The 17,900-nt window shown below is 41.2% G+C and overlaps 1 long non-coding RNA gene across 1 annotated transcript; it reads right to left on the bottom strand.

The window, feature by feature from the left end:
* Positions 1 to 9,218: 9,218 nt before the first annotated feature.
* Positions 9,219 to 17,348, bottom strand: LOC105495882 (uncharacterized). The gene is made up of 3 exons (XR_011618204.1): positions 15,973 to 17,348; positions 10,540 to 10,759; positions 9,219 to 10,336 (listed from the first exon to the last, which is right to left on the bottom strand). It is a non-coding gene; the product is annotated as an uncharacterized lncRNA (long non-coding RNA).
* Positions 17,349 to 17,900: the final 552 nt, after the last annotated feature.

Here is a 17,900-nt window from a genome sequence, read left to right as displayed (position 1 = left end):
AATTAATGCCCTTACACATATGAAAAGCCACAGCCATTTCTAAGAAAATGAAAAAGTCACTATACTCCAAATCACATGCATTTCTCAGTTGGTCCAGGAGACAAAAAAGTCTTCTTTCTAATTAGTCATTTGTGGTGCCTTTTCCATTTGAAAATATTATTTCCATTTAGTTCTCCTGGGTCCAAAGTATTAACACCCTTTCTCCATCTCAAAAAGAATTGGGATTTCCCAAGTCCACTCATCCACTCTCTGCTGCCAAATTTTCCTGAGGCAGGCCTCCAGGAAGCTGTCAGCCAATGTCGATGAGCAGACAGATGTGGATGCGGATGCGGAGCATTATCCAAAAGCTCAGATGCTGAAACCCCAGCTAAGTTACCCCCAACAGACCTCAGATCACATCCCCTGACAATGTGCCCCTATCCTTTCAACTCACTCCCACTGAAGTCACTTCTCTTTGACCTCAGACAGGTCTTCAGTCACTGGGTGCATCCCTTTAATCCCAGTGCAGCAGGCTCCTTCAAACCTCTCTTTCTTTCATCCCAAGCCAGTCTCCTATACGTGATGGATCAGTGGAACAACTCTGTCCCCAGAACTCTTGATCCTTGTGCATTTATCTCTTTCTCCTGCATCGACTCAACAAAATCATATCCCTGGATGAACTAATAATCCACAATCCTATTCTTTGCTTTTAGACCCAGCTCTGAGGCTAGTGGGGGCAAATCACACAACCATGATTAGCCTCATTATAAATCAGGGTTTGTCCTCAACTGAGCAATCATTGCTGCAAGGGAATATTTTTCCATGGCCATGGTGACCTTCTCCTCCAGTTTTCATTCAGCAGATAAGGCTGGACAGTTAGGTTGTAAATGAGTGGCAAGCTCAAAAAGTCTTGTATGACTGCAAAGAAACTGGCCAGCAAGACTTCTTGAATGTTTACATTCACCAGTCACTAAAATAAACACTTTCTGCTTTCCTCGAGCCTCCTAAAAATTGGCATCTTTCTTGCCTATAGAAACAACTTTGCTCTTACTTCCTTGAAAACATGGAGGCCATAAGAAATTAAATCTCTTAACTCCCTGACTCTGCCCTCTTATCGATTTATGAGTCTTCTCTTCTCTGACCACTTCACCTCCAGCCTCAGAGGTGTCTCTCCTTCTGTTAAAGGTAAGCATCTCTCCCACATTCATACTCCCAAGTCCTTAATATGTCCCCTTCTGTCTCCTCATTGCTTTTTCCGTTTGTCTCCTGCTCCTTCATGCTCCTTTTCTCTAAAGTCTTCTCCAAACTTGAAAACACATTCAAATTGCTGCAATATAAAAGAAAAAAAGATTTTCATAACTATTTTTAAAAACTCATAAATCTATGGTCTATAGTTTTTCTTTTTAAATCCAGCTTTATTGATGTATAATTAGTGTACAGAAAAACTGCATGTAATTAATGCATACAATTTGGTGAGTTTGGATACGCATATACACTCGTGTTATCTCCCAACCACCATATCTTCCCCCACTCCCTCCACCACTGTCAAACTCTTGGAAAGAGATATATATGCTTATTGTTTCCACCCCTTACCAACCTCCCACTTGCTTATCAGTCTACTCTACTGCTCTAGACTCTGCTCACTACTCCACAGAAAACCACTCACGTCAAGGTCAGCAATGACATCCAGATTGCTAAATCCATTGTTAAGTCTCAGTCCTCTTTTTACTTGACCCCTTAGTAACACTGCAGACTGTTGGCCCTGCCTTTCTTGAAACACTCTACTCCATTGACTTATGATGTCTCTCCTCATTCTCTTTGGGGTTGCCACTTCTTTAACTATCTGTCAAATGTTACACAACCCAGGGTTCCTTTCTTAAGGCTATAACTTTCTCCCTAGACAGTCTTCTCCACTATCAAGGTTCCAACCACCACCTCCAAGCTCAAGACACCCCTCCCCACAAAAACTTTTACTTGCAGCTCATAACTCTCCTGACTTCCTAATGCATACAACAAACTATCCACCCAACATCTCTAACTGCACATCCCACAGGCATTTCAAAAGCAGCAAAGCCAAACTGAACTCACCACCTTATCCTTACCCTACCCCATGCAATTTAACTCCTTCCCTGTGTTTCCTATTTCAATGAATGATTGCATCATCCTCAGTCACTGATGTAGTGATTTTGGGAGTTATCCAGCTGATCTCCACATCCTGCTGATTTTTGTTTGATTTACATTTCTGAAGTCGATTCCTAGCTTTTCATCCCCATTGCCATTATCTTAGTCCAGGTTCTCATTATTTTTTCTCTTAACTATTACAACTACACCACAAGAAGCAGCCTACCAAGGTATGGATTATTGATTGTAACATACTGATTTTAGTATCAATGGCACTTTGGAGTCTGTAGGTAACTTAAAAGTAGAAAATACAACTCTGACTCACAGATTTGTTGGCCATGTTATTGATTTCACTTTTTCTGGATGAATGTCATGGGAGCTTGGGCAATGTCTCCAACCTGTCTCCAAAATAGAAATTCTGTAAATAATCCATATAAGAAAGAGAAAACTTCCTTTCCCTATTGTAACATTTTATAGCCCTTTCCAGGTTTAGACTCATGGCAACACTGTAATAACTCACATTACATTTCTAGGAGAGAGGAGAAAAATCAACTGCTGCCAGAGTGAACTTTATATTTACATTGCATATGTGATTCTTGGGAGGTCCCCTCTATCTTCTTGTGAATTCTCAACATTTTCTGACATTTTTTAGAAAAGCACTGAAGGTACAGAACTTTACTGTATACCTTTGCATGTATGGTGTCTCTAGGTCACCCTTTCATCTCTGGCATCACGACTAATTCAAAGTTATTAATTGATTGACATACAAAGGTCCTGCATAATCTGGCCCGTGATTACTTCCCCATTTGCATCTCTTACCGTTTTCCTAGCTTTACTCCTTTCCAGTTATATTGACCTATTTCCTGTTCTTTGAATAAGCTGCTTTCAACCTCAAGGCCTTTACACTTATTGTCTCATTTTCTTAAATTACTTTCATCCAAGAACTTTGTATGGTTTCTTCCTTCACATTATTCAAGTATGAGCTCAACTTTTAACCCTGGAGAAAGTCCTTTCCTAACCATCTTATACAAATTAGCATCCCCCTACCCAAACATTATCCCATTACTGTGTTTTATTTCCTGCAAGCCATCATCATTATCTAATATTTTTGTTTATTTATTTGTTGGCTTATTTATCATCTGTCTCCTCACACTACATTTTCAATTTCATGGTGGCAGAAGCTGTATCAATCCTCTTCACAACTGTAATACCAGAGTTCAGTAGGTTATTCATAAGTGGTTGCTGGATGGATTAGTAAACGTCCACATGACATAGACCTGATACATTAATCAAGGGAGAGGCAAAGGCAAAAGAATTCTCGGTCATCACAAGTTCAGTAAGTATTACAGTGCAGAGTCTGAGGAAACAATGGCAAAAATAATGCAAAGCAAAATAAAATGTAACTCCAGATCCTCTTCTCCCCAACTGCATACACACTTAAACCATGAACCCAGGAAAATGTTATCTAATTCTGACAGAAGCCTCCCTTAGAACACTCACTTCTAAAATGTTGTTGAGGATGTTGTTCACTAAGTCTATCCTGTCCTCTTTATGAAGATCCCTAGAAGCAATTTATTTCTCATATATTATGTGAAATAGTTTGCTCCTATGAGCAAGTGATTGTTTTTTGTCTTTCGAACCCTGAGGATCATGTAAAGGAGAGTTTTTCTCCTAGAACTGGCTGCTAAAAAATTCCAAGCTAAGCCAAAAGTTCAGGATCCCATAGCGTGCATGGTTTGTACAAACTTAGCCCTGGTTCCATCTATTTTTTCTAATTTTTGTTTTTCTTGACCCCTGACACCCTGATCTTTAAAAAATCCAATTGTATCAAAGCTCTTTAAACATTTTCACAAATTCAATTTTTAAGCCAGGAGAACTAGGTAAAGAAAATATTCTCCTGAGCTTATTTGACAGGTGTACTTTGGTCATCTGTTGTTGTAACAGGAATGTCTTGTAAATGTAGCAAGTGGATGAAGCAGGAACTTCCAATTGGTTGGTCTGTATCAATCATGGGTCTTGAAATCTTTGTTACTCACCAGGGCTATTTTTGAGAGCTCACCTTCCCTTCTTTGAGGAGGGAATCTGAAACTGAGCCTCTAGCTAAGGGAAATCCCTCACTTGTTGTCCTGGCCCCTATCTGGTAACCAAACACTGGCAATGGTCTCCTCTCCCACCCATCCTACCATTAGACTGCAAACAAAGGTAAGGACTACATCTTCTAGGCAAGATGCAGTAATATCCCTTACGATAACTTTTCATAAAACTCTTCAAGAGCTGAGTTTTATGAAAAGTTGTCGTAAGGGATATTACTCTGTCTGTGGTGTTAGGACCAAATTAGAGAGAAATAGGACTAGAATCAGGATTATTTACTAAAAAACTGTTACAATAAGCTAGGCTAGAAGTAATAAGGGCTATATCAGTCAGGGTTCAACAGGGAAAGAGAAGCCCTTCCAATTTTTTTTTTTTAGAGGATAAATGTAATGCAGGGAACTAGTTACATAGGAGATGGAATTACTGATGAGCCGTATTGCATAAGATAAGTCAACCCAGAGATAAGCAACAGCAGGAAATCACTACCTGCCCTTGGCTGAAGAGGCAAAGAATGGAGCCAGGATTTCCAGAATCCTGGGACAAGGCCACCTGGTAGAAACTGAAATCACGGAGTGTCTGTTGGTGGGAGATGGAGTCACAGGGGAGACGGATGCAGTTTAAGGCAGAGAGAGGAACAAAATATATACCCTCCTGGTTTCCCCCTTCCTCTCACCCTCCAATCGCCCTCCAGGAAGCACAAGAGGTTAGAAAATGCAGCCTGAAAAACAGAGTGGAGCAGAGGAAGGGTGACAAATAGCTCCGAGGGCAAATGGACCAGCACAAAGGCCTGTATCAAGATGGTGGCAGTGGAGATGGAGATGAGAAGATGAAGTTAGAAGTTATTTAGAAGTGAAATAGGTAGAGTGGTGAGCATTTATTTCCAATTCTTATGACTGCTGGATTAATCACGGTACTCTTGTGTTGGAGTGTAGGAGATGAGGCTGGTTTGGGTCTTGTTGAGGCTGAGATGCCTGCTAGGCCTCCAGGTAGAGGGACCTGGGAAACAACCATATACTCAGCTCAGAAGCTCAGGAGAGATACCACACTGGAGAGAGAGAATGGATAATATTAGCCAGGGAGTGTATGGTGACAGAGAGGAAAAGCTGGGAGGGTTTAGGACACAGTCCTGAGGAGCACCCACACTTAATGGTTGGACAGAGAAAACTGAGGGGGATCAGCCAGTAATGAGAAGAGAGTCATAAGAAAGTCATCTGTGAGAAAATAGAGAAAAGGGTATTTCATGAAGGAAGGTTCTAGGTCTTCTATCTCAGTGACTTTGGACAAACCCAGTGCTCTCTTCTCCTACATTCCCTTTCTCCCTATCACCAGCCTCTGCTTGTCTCTACCCTGGCATTGCCAGGCTTTACAAAACCTTCAGTTTAAGAGCTTGTAAGCCTTGTTGCCACTATGGCAGCATGTGGTATAATGTTGGGGGCCACCAAAATGGTTCTGAAGCAGTCATAGCCTTCTGAGATCCCATCTGATGGGCTAAGTGAAGTATCCGTGTGCTAAGAGCTATTCTTACACAGAATCACATCCTGTGAGGCCAGAGCATAAGAAGACAGATATGTGAGGCCTCAGAAAGAGCTAGAGAGGGGCAGGTTTCTCTCCGTAGGTGCATCTCAGACAATGCTAAAGAAAGATGAGTCTGAGAGAGGGGAATGGAAGTGCTACAAAGAAAGTCCCAGAGGCATGGATGACAGGGAGAAATAGGGCCCGAACTGGAGCTGGAGCAAGGGATTCAAGCCAGGGCAAGCTGAAGGCCAGGAAGTAGGAGGAGATGGTTAGGACTGAGAATGGGATACAAGGATCTGAAGGTAAGAGACCAACTGGCCTGCCCTTCTTACATTACAGCCTGGTGTGCTGAGCATTTCCAGATGTGCTATTCTGCTAGAGCCACATGCCAACCTTAAGCTCCTAGCATCCTAGCTAAAGCAGCCCCCCGCCCCCAGCACTTCCCACCACTTTTCCTAGTGAATCTTTGTAGCACTCAGCAAGCATGGAATAATCTACTTTGGTCATTTATTTATGTATTCTAACCCTCCACCCTCAATAGACTATGAGCTCCTTGAGAATTTATGTAACTGTTCCCTAGTGCCTGGAACAATCTAGCACAAAATCTGTGTGCACTAAAGATATGTTGACTGACTGAAGTCTAGAAAGGATTTGCAAAGTAGTCCACACTATATAGCTGGGAAACCAAGGCCCAGAAAGATGAGGTGGCTATGGAAAGGCTGCATAGGCAGCAAGGGGCCAAGCTGGAACTGGAAGCAATCCAGGTATTCTGATTCTCATTTTGTCCCATCACCATGATGCCACAATTGCTTCCTTACTCCTAGCAGGATACTTCAGGCCACCCAGAGAGGGAGGCTCATGTGCAGTGGCAGGAGCCCAGGCTTTGAAATCCAAGTTGTGGTTCCAATCCTGGCTTTACTCCTTAGTGTCTGTGTGACTTGCAGCAAGTTACTTCACTTTTCTGAGCCTCTATTCCTGAGCGTGGAAACCTGGACCTCTCAAAACTTTGGGGAAGACTCATGGAGTCCACAGAAACATACTGAGAAGAGGGCCCAGCCTCCCAGCTTGTGGCTTTTGGTGGTAAGGAAAGATGAGTCTGAGAGAGGAGGATGGAAGTGCTATGAATAAATCCCCAGAGGCATAGAAGGCAAGGAAAACAGGGCCTGTGCTGGAGCAAGAGTGAGAGATTCAAGCCAAGTCAGTGAGACACCAGAGGCAGGAGAAGCAATGGGTGGGGCTCTCCATCAGGAAGACAAAGGTTGATCCTGGGACTTCTCAGGGTATTCCCCCTCCAGTCATCTTGGGGTCTGTGAGACCACAAGGTCCTCTGCCTGGCCACTGAACTGTAGTAACCAGTAGCACTGACCCTGCATGGGTGGAGAGAGGCTGGCAGGACAATCCACATGGCCTATGCAGAGAGAGGGAGGGGCAATGAGGGAATAGTGACACACTCTCAGAAGCACACATAGGCAGGTGAAACCACAGGGAACAACCATGTTTTCCCTGGATGATCCCAAGCCTGCCAGGCAATAGCAGCTCAGCTCTGCCATTTATGAATTTGCTTGTGATCTTGGACAAGACCCTGTTGTCTCTGGTCTTCAGTTTCCTCCATAGAATGAGGATCTCAAAGGTTCTTGCTCATTCTGCCGGCTATTCTACTTGACAGTAACAGATATTCCTTGCTCCGTACAGTGCTCTTTGTAAAGAACATGGGATATTCACAGCTTCTCAGGAGCAGGGCTCTGGCTGGCCCAGCTGAGCCACTATGCCAGTTGTGAAAAAGGTTCCACAGGGCAGCGGAAACATCAAAAGCCACTTACCCTGGGCAAGACACTTTACCAACTAGAACTCCAGGATTCTGATTTCCAAAAATGGAAATAAGAGCCTCCTTTTGCCTTTCTTCCAATACTATATATTAAAGAGCTTGGGAACCATAAGATGTTAGCTTCAATGTCTTAGTCCCTCCTTGGGGACTCAGGATTTTAGCAGAAAAATGGGAGTAGAGCAAGCCGTTAGACTGTCATCTATAAGTGCCTCACCATATTGTGTTCCTAATCCCCATGGTGCCCAGAGAGGATTACTGTGGCTCAGCTACAATGTGGCAGAGCATGAGACTCTTGCATCTGGCAGTGGCTTTAGGGGCTGCTGGAAAAGAGAGTGACAGAGAAACTAGTGGAAAAATATCTTCCTTCACCAGGCTTACCAAGAGTTTTGTCTGCAACACCCAAGTCCTCAGAGTGTGACTACCAGATGTCAAACAGCCTGTCACTTGTGGTTCCCATGTGGCATTTGGGTGAAGAAATATAAGGTTACTACCTTTGCTCTTGATGTGCCTTCCTCAAGAAACCTTTAGGACCAAAGTCCAGATGTCTGGTGTATAAAGCAGACTAGATGTTCTGCCTTAGTCAGGAAGCAGTACTCGGGTCATGCTAAGGAAGTAGCTGGGAGTTGGGCAAGGTTGAAATTCCTGGATCATAACTGCAGAAGGAATGAGTCACTCATCTGAGCCAGGGAGGCCAGGAAGGCAGAGCCAGACTTAGAGGCAGGCAGTGCACAAGAAAGGGAAGGGCATCCTGTGACCAGGCCAGCAAGCTGGCCTTCTATGACACTACTGATCTGGTTTTCTTCCTGGATACTGTCTGTGTGTGAGAGTAACTGCCCCTCTCTGTGCCTACCTGCCTCTGTTGTAAGGGAAAGCATTCATGGTTGGCAGATGCTCACTTCAGCTCACCGCGGGTCACTTTTACTGAAGGGATGGTTTGGCAGCCAAATAATAGGAATAAACTTTTTGGGATGATGAATATATTTTGCACCTTCACTGTGGTTGTGGTTTCTTGGGACTATATTTTTCAAAACTCTGAATTTATTCTCAGTATTTCAGAGAAAAAGTAAGCAGAAAACCAGGAAGGATATACATGACCTGAACAGCACCATTAACTACTCTGACCTAATTAAAAATTAAAAAACAAAAAACAACGCATCCAACAATAGCAGAAGCATTCCTCTTGAGTGTGCATGAAATATTTACCAAGATATATGGTATTCTGGGCCATCAAACAAACCTTACAAATTGAAAAGAATAGAAATAATATAAAGCATCTTCTTAGATCACAATGTAATTAAGCTAAAAATCAAACACCAAGATGTCTGAAAAATGCCCAAATATTGGAAATTTTAAAATATGCTCCTAAATACCCTATGAGCCAAAGAGGGAGTCTTAGGAGAATTTTAAAAATATATTAGGTCGAATGAAAATAAAACTGTATGTACAGAAATTTGTGGGATTCAGCTAAAGTATTTCCTTGAGGGAAATTTATAGCATATTTTAAATGTTTATATTAGAAAATAATATCTAAAATAAATAACCAAAATTTCCACCCTAGGAAACCAAAGAAAGAAGAGCAAGTAGAATTTAAAGAAATTGAAATGGACCCCACCCCATCCCTCCCCAAACTCCCACCTCTTCCCTCCTTCCTCCCTCCCCACCATCAGAGAGCACACAGACCCACACATCATTTTACAACAGGTTTATTTTATTTTGATCACCAAGGGGCACACCCCGTGGGGTGTAAAATGTACTCTAGACCCTGTTGGCTATTTATCTGGGGTTAGACCTCTGGAGACCTCTCAGCTTGCCCTGAAATTACTGACTGCTCAGGGAGACACTGAAGAAGGTGGAGGTCTCCTCACTGTTTTGGTCCTGCTATGGCTCATTTTGATGGAGTTCCTCATTCAGCTGGTCACAATGGCAGGATACTGTTGGTCCACTCCCTTCCTCAGGTTTTCCTGAAGCAGTGGTCTTTTTGGGAGAGACGTTTTTCCTGGAACTCCCTTGAAGGGTTCCTTTTCCCTTCCTAGTTGTCTTGGGAATCTGGAACAACAGGGAGATCTCAGAAGGGCACTGGTTTGGGGAAAGAGGATGGAGGAGGGGTGGGAACAGGGGCTTCATGAGAAAGGCATGGGCTGAGGTGAGGGTTGTGCTAGGTGAGGACAGGGCAGGAGTCTTGGGAGAGAAGAGTCAGGGTCAAGAAAGGGAGGAGCCCAGGTGGTTCATTTATCTTGATAGGGCTTCTAGATCTAGGTTGAGAGGGGGCTTTCCTCTTCCTCGCCACTTTGGTGATGGCAGGTAATTGTTCCAAAACTGGGCTGGAGGCTTGTCATTTCCTGGTCATCTTCGCCAGCGTCTCTCAATTGTCTATTCCAGGCTGCCTGGTCTCCCCATACATACCCCTCCCAGGACAATGACGAACGAGACCCCTGAGCTTTGATTAGTTCAGCAAGCTACTACTTAGCCAATGGTTGCCCTGTCGGGGAGAAGGTCTTAGATATCACAAACCACCTTCAGGACATTGTCGTGGGAGGGAGCGGGGAGGAGAGAGAGGAGGAGAGGAGGAAGGATGAGGAGGGGACGGAAGGATGAGGAGGAAGCCAGAGTGGTCTGGTTGAAGAAAAGAGGGGCATTTCTTTAGAACTGCTAAAGAGCTTTCCCAAACAGATAGTGCTGCTCCTTTCCTCCCATGTTCAACTGGGGTGGGTGACATGGCACGGAGAGAATTATTCCTCCAAGCTTTTCCCTCAGGTCACTCCATTTCAATGCTGCTTTCTGTTTTCTCCTGCCATTCACCATTATCTAGTTAAAAAAAATTATTATTATTATTATTATTATTATTATTATTATTATTATTTTATTTTACCAGAAATCTCTCTAAGATAATCTGGCTGTATTTAAGTCTATGTGTAGATGTGAATCACCCTACTTTCCTCCTAAAAATTTCTCTTATACATCTTGAAGACCACTCACTTGGCTACTACCAGGGAACTTTTCCATCGTACCTCCTTTTCCCAGTGTCCACAGGGGTTTCCCAGTCTCCTGGGGTTTCAGTTTTTCCCAGTCTGAAATCACTGCTTTCAGGCTGTCAAACTTCAGTGAATACACTTCCTCCACCGGATATCTTATGAATCTTGTTTCAACTGTGGGGTCATGCTCATCTCAGCAGGTGTAGTACCCAGGCTTGGATTTTAACAGTGTAGGGTGAATGAGGCAGATTTTCACCTGTCAGAAATCATGCAGGATGTTTGCATTGTAGAAAAATACAACCTAAAACTGATGAGTTCATGGAACAGGGTAGTGTTGAGTAGAATAGATCAACACTGTGCCTGTGGTTCTGTCCAGTGTAATAAGTGTTTTTCAAAAAAGGCCTTCAGATTGGAAAAAGACAAGTAAAACTGTCTTTATTTACAGAAAATAAGAGCATACGCAGACAATTCTATCAATCTTAAAAATGCTTTTAGAACTAATAAGAGTTTAGCAATGGCACTGGATATAGATCATTATACCTGTATTTTTATACTAGTAATGAGCAAGTGGCAATTGAGACAAAACAATGTAATTTAAAATAAATATTAAATGGATAAATATGACAGAAGATGTATAAGATCTGTCCAGTGAAAACTATAAAACATTACAGAGATAAATTTAATGAGAAACTAAGTAAATAGTGATATAAACTTTATTCATTAGTCAAAAGACTGAATATTAAGAAGTCACTTTCCCCCAAGGTTTTTGAAAGATTCAGTGCAATCCAAATCCAAATTCCAGAAATATTTAAATAGAAATTGGGAGGCTGACTCTAACATTCATATAGAAGTGTAAAGGCCCTAGAATAGCTAAAGAAAACTTTAAAAAATAGAACGAAATTGGAGGGATTACCCTGCTTCATTTCAAGGCTTGTAAACTAACAACAATCAGTATAGTGTGGAACTGTCGTAATTACAGCAATACATCAACAGAAAAGAATAAACTCCAGGAATGAATCCACATGTATATGCATCTATAGATAACTAATTATTGATAAAGATGCAAATGAAGATTAGAGGAGAGAAATTATAGTGTATTCAACAATTGGGTCGGGAACAATTGGATATCCACATGCAAAACTAAATTTCAATCCATACTCTATCTATCTATCTATCTATCTATCTATCTATCTATCTATCATGCAAAAAGGGAGAGAGAGAAAGACAAGGATATATATTTTAAGGAACTGTCTCAGGTGATTCTGAGGTCTGATACATCCAAAATCTGGCCTGTCGGCCAGCAGGCTAGAAACTGACATAGCGTTTTTATGTTCCAATCTTGTGGTAGAATTCCTTCTCCAGGAAACCTTGGTCTTTTAAGACCTTCAACTGATTGTATGAGGCATACCCACATTATGGAGGTAAACTACTTTACTTAAAATCAACTGATTTTAAACGCTGATCACATCTACAAAATACCTTCACAGAAGCATCTAGACTAGTGTTTGACCACACAACTGAATACTATAGTCTAGACAAGTTGACCCATAATACTAACCATTGCACATGCCTAGCCCCATATAAAAGTGTAACAAAGTGAATCATAGCCCTAAATGTCAAAAATACTTTTTTCTAGAAGAAAACAGAAGAAAAATTTGTTCCCTGGGGTTATGTCTTAGTTAGCTTTGACTTCCATAACAAAATGCCATGGATTGTATAGCTGAAACAACAGAAATTTATTTATTTTTCACAGTTTTGGAGACTAAAAGTCCCAGATAAAGGACTGGAGGTGGTCTTGTAGATGGCCCTTTCTCATTACATCCATTCTTGGCATTTCTTCTGTGTATGTGCATGGAGAGAGGGAGGGAGGAAGGGTGAGAGACAAAGAGAGAGAGAGAGAGAGACAGTTCTCATGCAAGCACAACAGTGCTTTCTTGTGTCCCTTCTTATAAGCACACTAATTCTATGGGATCAAGGCCCCACCCTTACGACCTCTTTTAACATTAATTACTTCCTTAGAGGCCCCACCTCCAAATACAGACATACTGGGGCCGAAAGCTTCAAAATATGAATTTGACAGAGAACACAAGCATTAGCAAAGAATAGACACACAGATTAATAAAACAGGATAGGGCTTAGAAATAGACCTGCACACATATAGTCAGGTGATTTACAACAAAGGCAATAATGGTAAAAGTATAGTTTTCCCAACAAATGGTGCCTGAACAATTGGACATCCATAGATACATAACAATAATTTAGACATATCCTTACATATTTCAAAAAAATTAACTCAAAACACATCATAGACCTAATGCAAAATGCAAAATCCATACAACTTGTATAAGAAAACATAAGAGTAAATCTATATAATTTTCAGTTTGGTGGTGAGTTTTTAAATTTATCACCAAAAGCATCATCGGTGAAAGAAAAATTTGCCAAGTTGGACTTTATTAAAATAAAAATCATATGCTGTTCAAAAGACAGTGTTAAGAGAATAAAAACAGAAGCTACAGACTAGGAGAAAACATCTGTAGTATATATATGTGGTAAAGAACTTGTCTCTACAATACACACAAATTCTGAAAACTCGACGATAGAAATAAATGAAAACAGTCAAAGATCTGAACAGACACTACACCAAAGAAGATATACAGATGGCAAATAAGCGTAATAAAAGTGCTGAACGTCCTTTGTCATTAGAGAATTGTGTACTAAAATGAGATACCACTACACACCTAATTAGAATGTCTACAATAATAATAAAAAAAAGACCAACTGCTAGTGAAGATATGGAACAAAGGAAACTCTCATTCATTGATGGTGGAAATGCAAAATGGTACAGGCACTTTGGAAGACAGTTTGGCATCTTCTTACAAAACTGAACATAGTCTTATGATAAGATTCAGCAATCCTACTCCTAGGTATTTACCCAACTAATTTGGAAACTTATGTCTACATAAGAAATTGTATATTAATGTATAAAATAGCTTATTTAATAATCACCAGAAACAGGGGCACCCAAGATGTATTTCATTTGGTGAATGGATAAAAAAACACATAGATTAAAAAAACAGAATAGAGCCCCAAAATAGACCTGCGCACATATAATCAGGTGATTTATAACAAAGGCAATAAAGGTGAAAGTATACTTGTTCCAACAAATGGTACATGAACAACTGGATATCTAAACAAAAATAATAATAAATAACCTAGACAAATCCTTAGGTATTTCACAAAATTAGCTCAAAATACATCATAGACCTAATGCAAAATGCAAAAACTATACAACTTCTATAAGAAATCATAAGATAAAACTTACATAACTTTGTTAAAGAGCTTTTAAATTAAACACCAAAAGCAAAAGTAGCAATGAGCACACCTAGCACCCAGAAGTAGATTTCTAGAACCACTTCCCATTGAAAGGAACCAGATATTTGGAGAAATTGTTTACGACTGGGGCAGGGCATAAACCTGATGAGCCTGGGGCATTTTGTAGCCCTAGAAATTAAGGGCTAAAGAATATGATAAAGGACATCACAGTGTTGCAAATCCAGACTATGGAAAACTGGAAAGAACACAAGATCTGTTTCTTTCCAACAACAACGAAGCAATGACAAGAAAACAGATCATGTGGAGGGGACCTACAGGTGATAAAAGATTTAATTACAAAAAATCACTATGTAATACTATTTTTGGGTACTCATTCAAAGAAACAAATTTTTATAAAGTATAAGTCTTCCAGATAAGTGCATAAAACAATTGAACATTTCATAATCATTTAATGTTTTAGAAATGAGAATTGTATTGGGTTTTTGTTTGTAGTGATTGTGACCCAGAGGTCACTACAATCACGGGTGCTGCAGCCACCCAGGGAACACCTCGCCTGGTACCCGCAGCCATTCTCTGCAAGGGGTACAGCTGGGTACAATGTCCTCATATTTTAAAAATGAATATTGAATTATTTAGAAATGAATATTGAATTATTTAGAGAATTATATTAGAGATGAAATTTAGGTATGCTGTCTTTGATTTGCTCCACATTATTCCAGCAACTGAGTTGCAGGTAGGTGAGTGTCTAACTGGAACCAGATTTGCTGTGTATTTAAAGTTGTTGATCCTGAGTGTCAGGTATGCTGGGTTCATTATGTTAGTCTCTCTATTACTCTATATGTGTGAGGCTTCCCTGATTAAAAAAAAAAAAAAAAAAAAAAAAAACAAAAAAACAAAAAAACAAAAAAAACCACACACACACACACACACACACAAACTAAAAACGTTTTTTATCATAAATATCATGCCATTAAAAATGAAATCCTAAGTGAAACTATTTTGTAGAAATAAAATAAATAAATGACCAAATTGATCCAAAAAGAAAACTTGAATTAAATGACACAAACTGAAACTACAATATTGAAAGCTCAAGCCACCCTCAAACGTTCCAGGTTAGTCAGTTTTGGAGGCTGATTCCACCAAACGATCGAGGAAAACTAACCATCATCTTATCTCAACTCTTCCAAAGCACGCAAAATATAGACAATTCTTCAATTCATTCTCCCAGATTAACCCTCCTGGATTCAAAAATCAGATGAGGACCACCCCCCACTCCCGATGGAAAAAACACATAAACAAGCTCTCTTACATAGCAGCAAATATGTAATTTATGTAAATTAGTAGAATATTAAATGAACAAACAAGCTCTGCCCAAGGAAAGAAAACATGATTTAACATTAGAAAAAAAAGTTTCATTGTAATTTTTTACATACAAAATAGAGGAGAAAAAATTTGATCACATACATCAATGGGTACAGGAAAAGCTTTTGGAAGAAACTCAATATAAGTTCATGGTAAAAATATTTAGTTAACCTATATTGAAAGAGAACATCCATTTCCAAAAATCAACAGCAATCAAATGTGAAAAGTTCAAAGAATTATCATTAAAGGCAGGAACAAGAAGTAGATGTAGGCTATTATCTCTACGTTTTAAATCATCACTGAGACACAAAGTCAGAGCTATAAGAATCATAATAAATAAGGGGCGTGAATATAGGAAAAATACATAATGTTTAGTGATAATACCCTTATCATTCTTGAGAATTAAAAGAAAAAGGCATGTGGAATATCCAAGTGAATGGGTTTTCAGAACGAGGTGTACAACAGATTACTATAGCAAAATCAAACTCTCTGCCACACAATAGGAATAACTATTAGAATTAATTAATTTCCATTAATTAGAACAATTAATAGAAAATATGCCATTTGCAATAGCAACAAAATCCAAGAATTACCAAAAAAGAAGCCTAAGAAAAATGTGTAAGGTCTTTCTAGAGGAAACTATCAAAGTATACTGATAGATTCAGGTAAAAGGAGTTTGAAATAAGTAGAGGACCATAACATATTCATTGATCAGGAGCAGAACATCGTAAAAATGTCAATTCTGCTTAAATTACTTACAATTTATTGTCTTACCTGTAGCTGCCAAAATTACAGTCAAATTTAGGCTACTGTTCTCTGCTTCCCTAATCAACTCTGGAAAATTATATTAGAGAAAAAGAAAGAAAGAAAAAACAACAATATCAGCAATAAAATCTAAGCAACAAAACACAGAAAGTCCTGGGTGAGACTGAGGACTGTACTTTGAACTGGTACTTGTGTTTGGGGTGGTGTCGATTAGAGGGGTGGGCTCAGGGATGTTGGAGAAGTCTTTAGCCTGCTTAGACGTCAGATGACAGAACGAATAGGATGAACATTTTAAAATTTCCACTTCACTGCATTGCACAATCTGAGGCAGCACCTCAAAACACGATTCCGGTAGCCCTAGGGTAATAGCAGGACAGCAGGAAAATTGGCTTGGTTAAGGCAGTATGGTTCCAGAGATCTGCTAATTACAACCCGAAACCAACTTAGTGGGTGAGGATTGGCGTTATTATTATTATTATTATTATCATTATTATTATTATTATTATTGAGACTCTCGCCTGGGCTGGAGTGCAATGACTCCATCTTGGCTCACTGCAACCTCCGCCTACCGGGTTCAAGCGATTCTCCTGCCTCAGTCTCCAGAGCTCTGGGATTACAGGCGCCCACCACCACGTCCGGCTAATTTTTTAATTTTTTTGTTTTTGTATTTTTAGTGAAGACGCGGTTTCACCCTGTTGGCCAGGCTGGTTTCGAAAAGAATTCTTTTAACAGAACATAAACAATAGAATAGAAGTTGAATGGGGTATCAGAGTGAATCATGCAAACTAAGGGTAGGTATTCTTTCATAGAAATAAATATATATGTTGCCACCTACATATATCCTCGGAAGATATGTAAAATATATTTCTTTGAGGAAAAAAGGTTTGCAAAGCCCAGCTCTGGCTGAGGAGGAGCCCCTGTAGGAAGGTGTGCATCTTCTCCCAGAGGTCACTACAATAACGGGTGCTGCAGCCACCCAGGGAACACCTCGCCTGGTACCCGCAGCCATTTTCTGCAAGGGGTACAGCTGGGCAAATGCTCAGAGGTGAGAAAAACAGCATCTCCAACCCATCACTTCAACAAAGAGCCAGGACCCAGGAGGAGGACCCTCCTGAGTGAAGACTGAGGGTCCACCCCCGCACAAAGAGGAGCCACAGAATCCAGCTTAGTCCCTCCTGTCAGCCCTGGAAGATCCCAGCGGCCTTGTCGCCCAAGGGCACCTCTCCTCCCACTGTGACCTCAGGGGACTCGGAATCAGAACCTTGGTCTGAGGGGAGCAGACACCATCCGCAGAGAACAGGGGTCCTGGCTATGCAAGGAATCGAAGTCAGAATTCTGAGGGAGGACTGAGGGGCACGCCTACATCAACCCCTACCTCCAGGACCTCTCGCCTCCTCCCCCACCCCAACTCCCACCCTGGCGGAATCAGGTTCTGCCCCTACTGTCAACCCAGGTGGCCCTGATGTGACATCACTGACTTGCGCATTGGGAATCAGAGAGACGCGAGGTTGTCAGTCTGACCAGCAGCTTGAGGTTCACGGAGGGAAGCAGGCGCAGGATCTCTGAGGAGGCAAAGTGAGGGCAGGCTGTGCCAGGCATCAAAGTCAGGACCCTAAGAGAGAGCTGAGGGTCCCCCACGCCCATTCCTATCCCCCACCTCATTCCCATCCACACTCCTAACCCAATCCACACCCCCATTCCCTACCAGCACCCCTATACCCCCAACCCCGATTCAACCCCCCCATGCCCATCCCCTACCCCCACACCCGCACCCCCACCCCCCAACACCCATATCCCCATCTGGGCAGAATCCCCGGTTCTGCCCCTGCTTTTAACTCAGGAAAGCCCCAGGTGCCCGAATGTTATGCCACTGACTTGCACACTGGGGGTTAGAGAGAAACAAGCTTCTCGGTCTGACTTGCAGCTTTGGATTGGCA

Source organism: Macaca nemestrina, chromosome X, assembly GCF_043159975.1.
Source record: "Macaca nemestrina isolate mMacNem1 chromosome X, mMacNem.hap1, whole genome shotgun sequence".
NCBI classification, from domain to species: Eukaryota; Metazoa; Chordata; class Mammalia; order Primates; family Cercopithecidae; genus Macaca; species Macaca nemestrina.
Note: the sequence above shows the minus strand (reverse complement) of the source record. Positions and strands in the feature narration are given on the sequence as shown.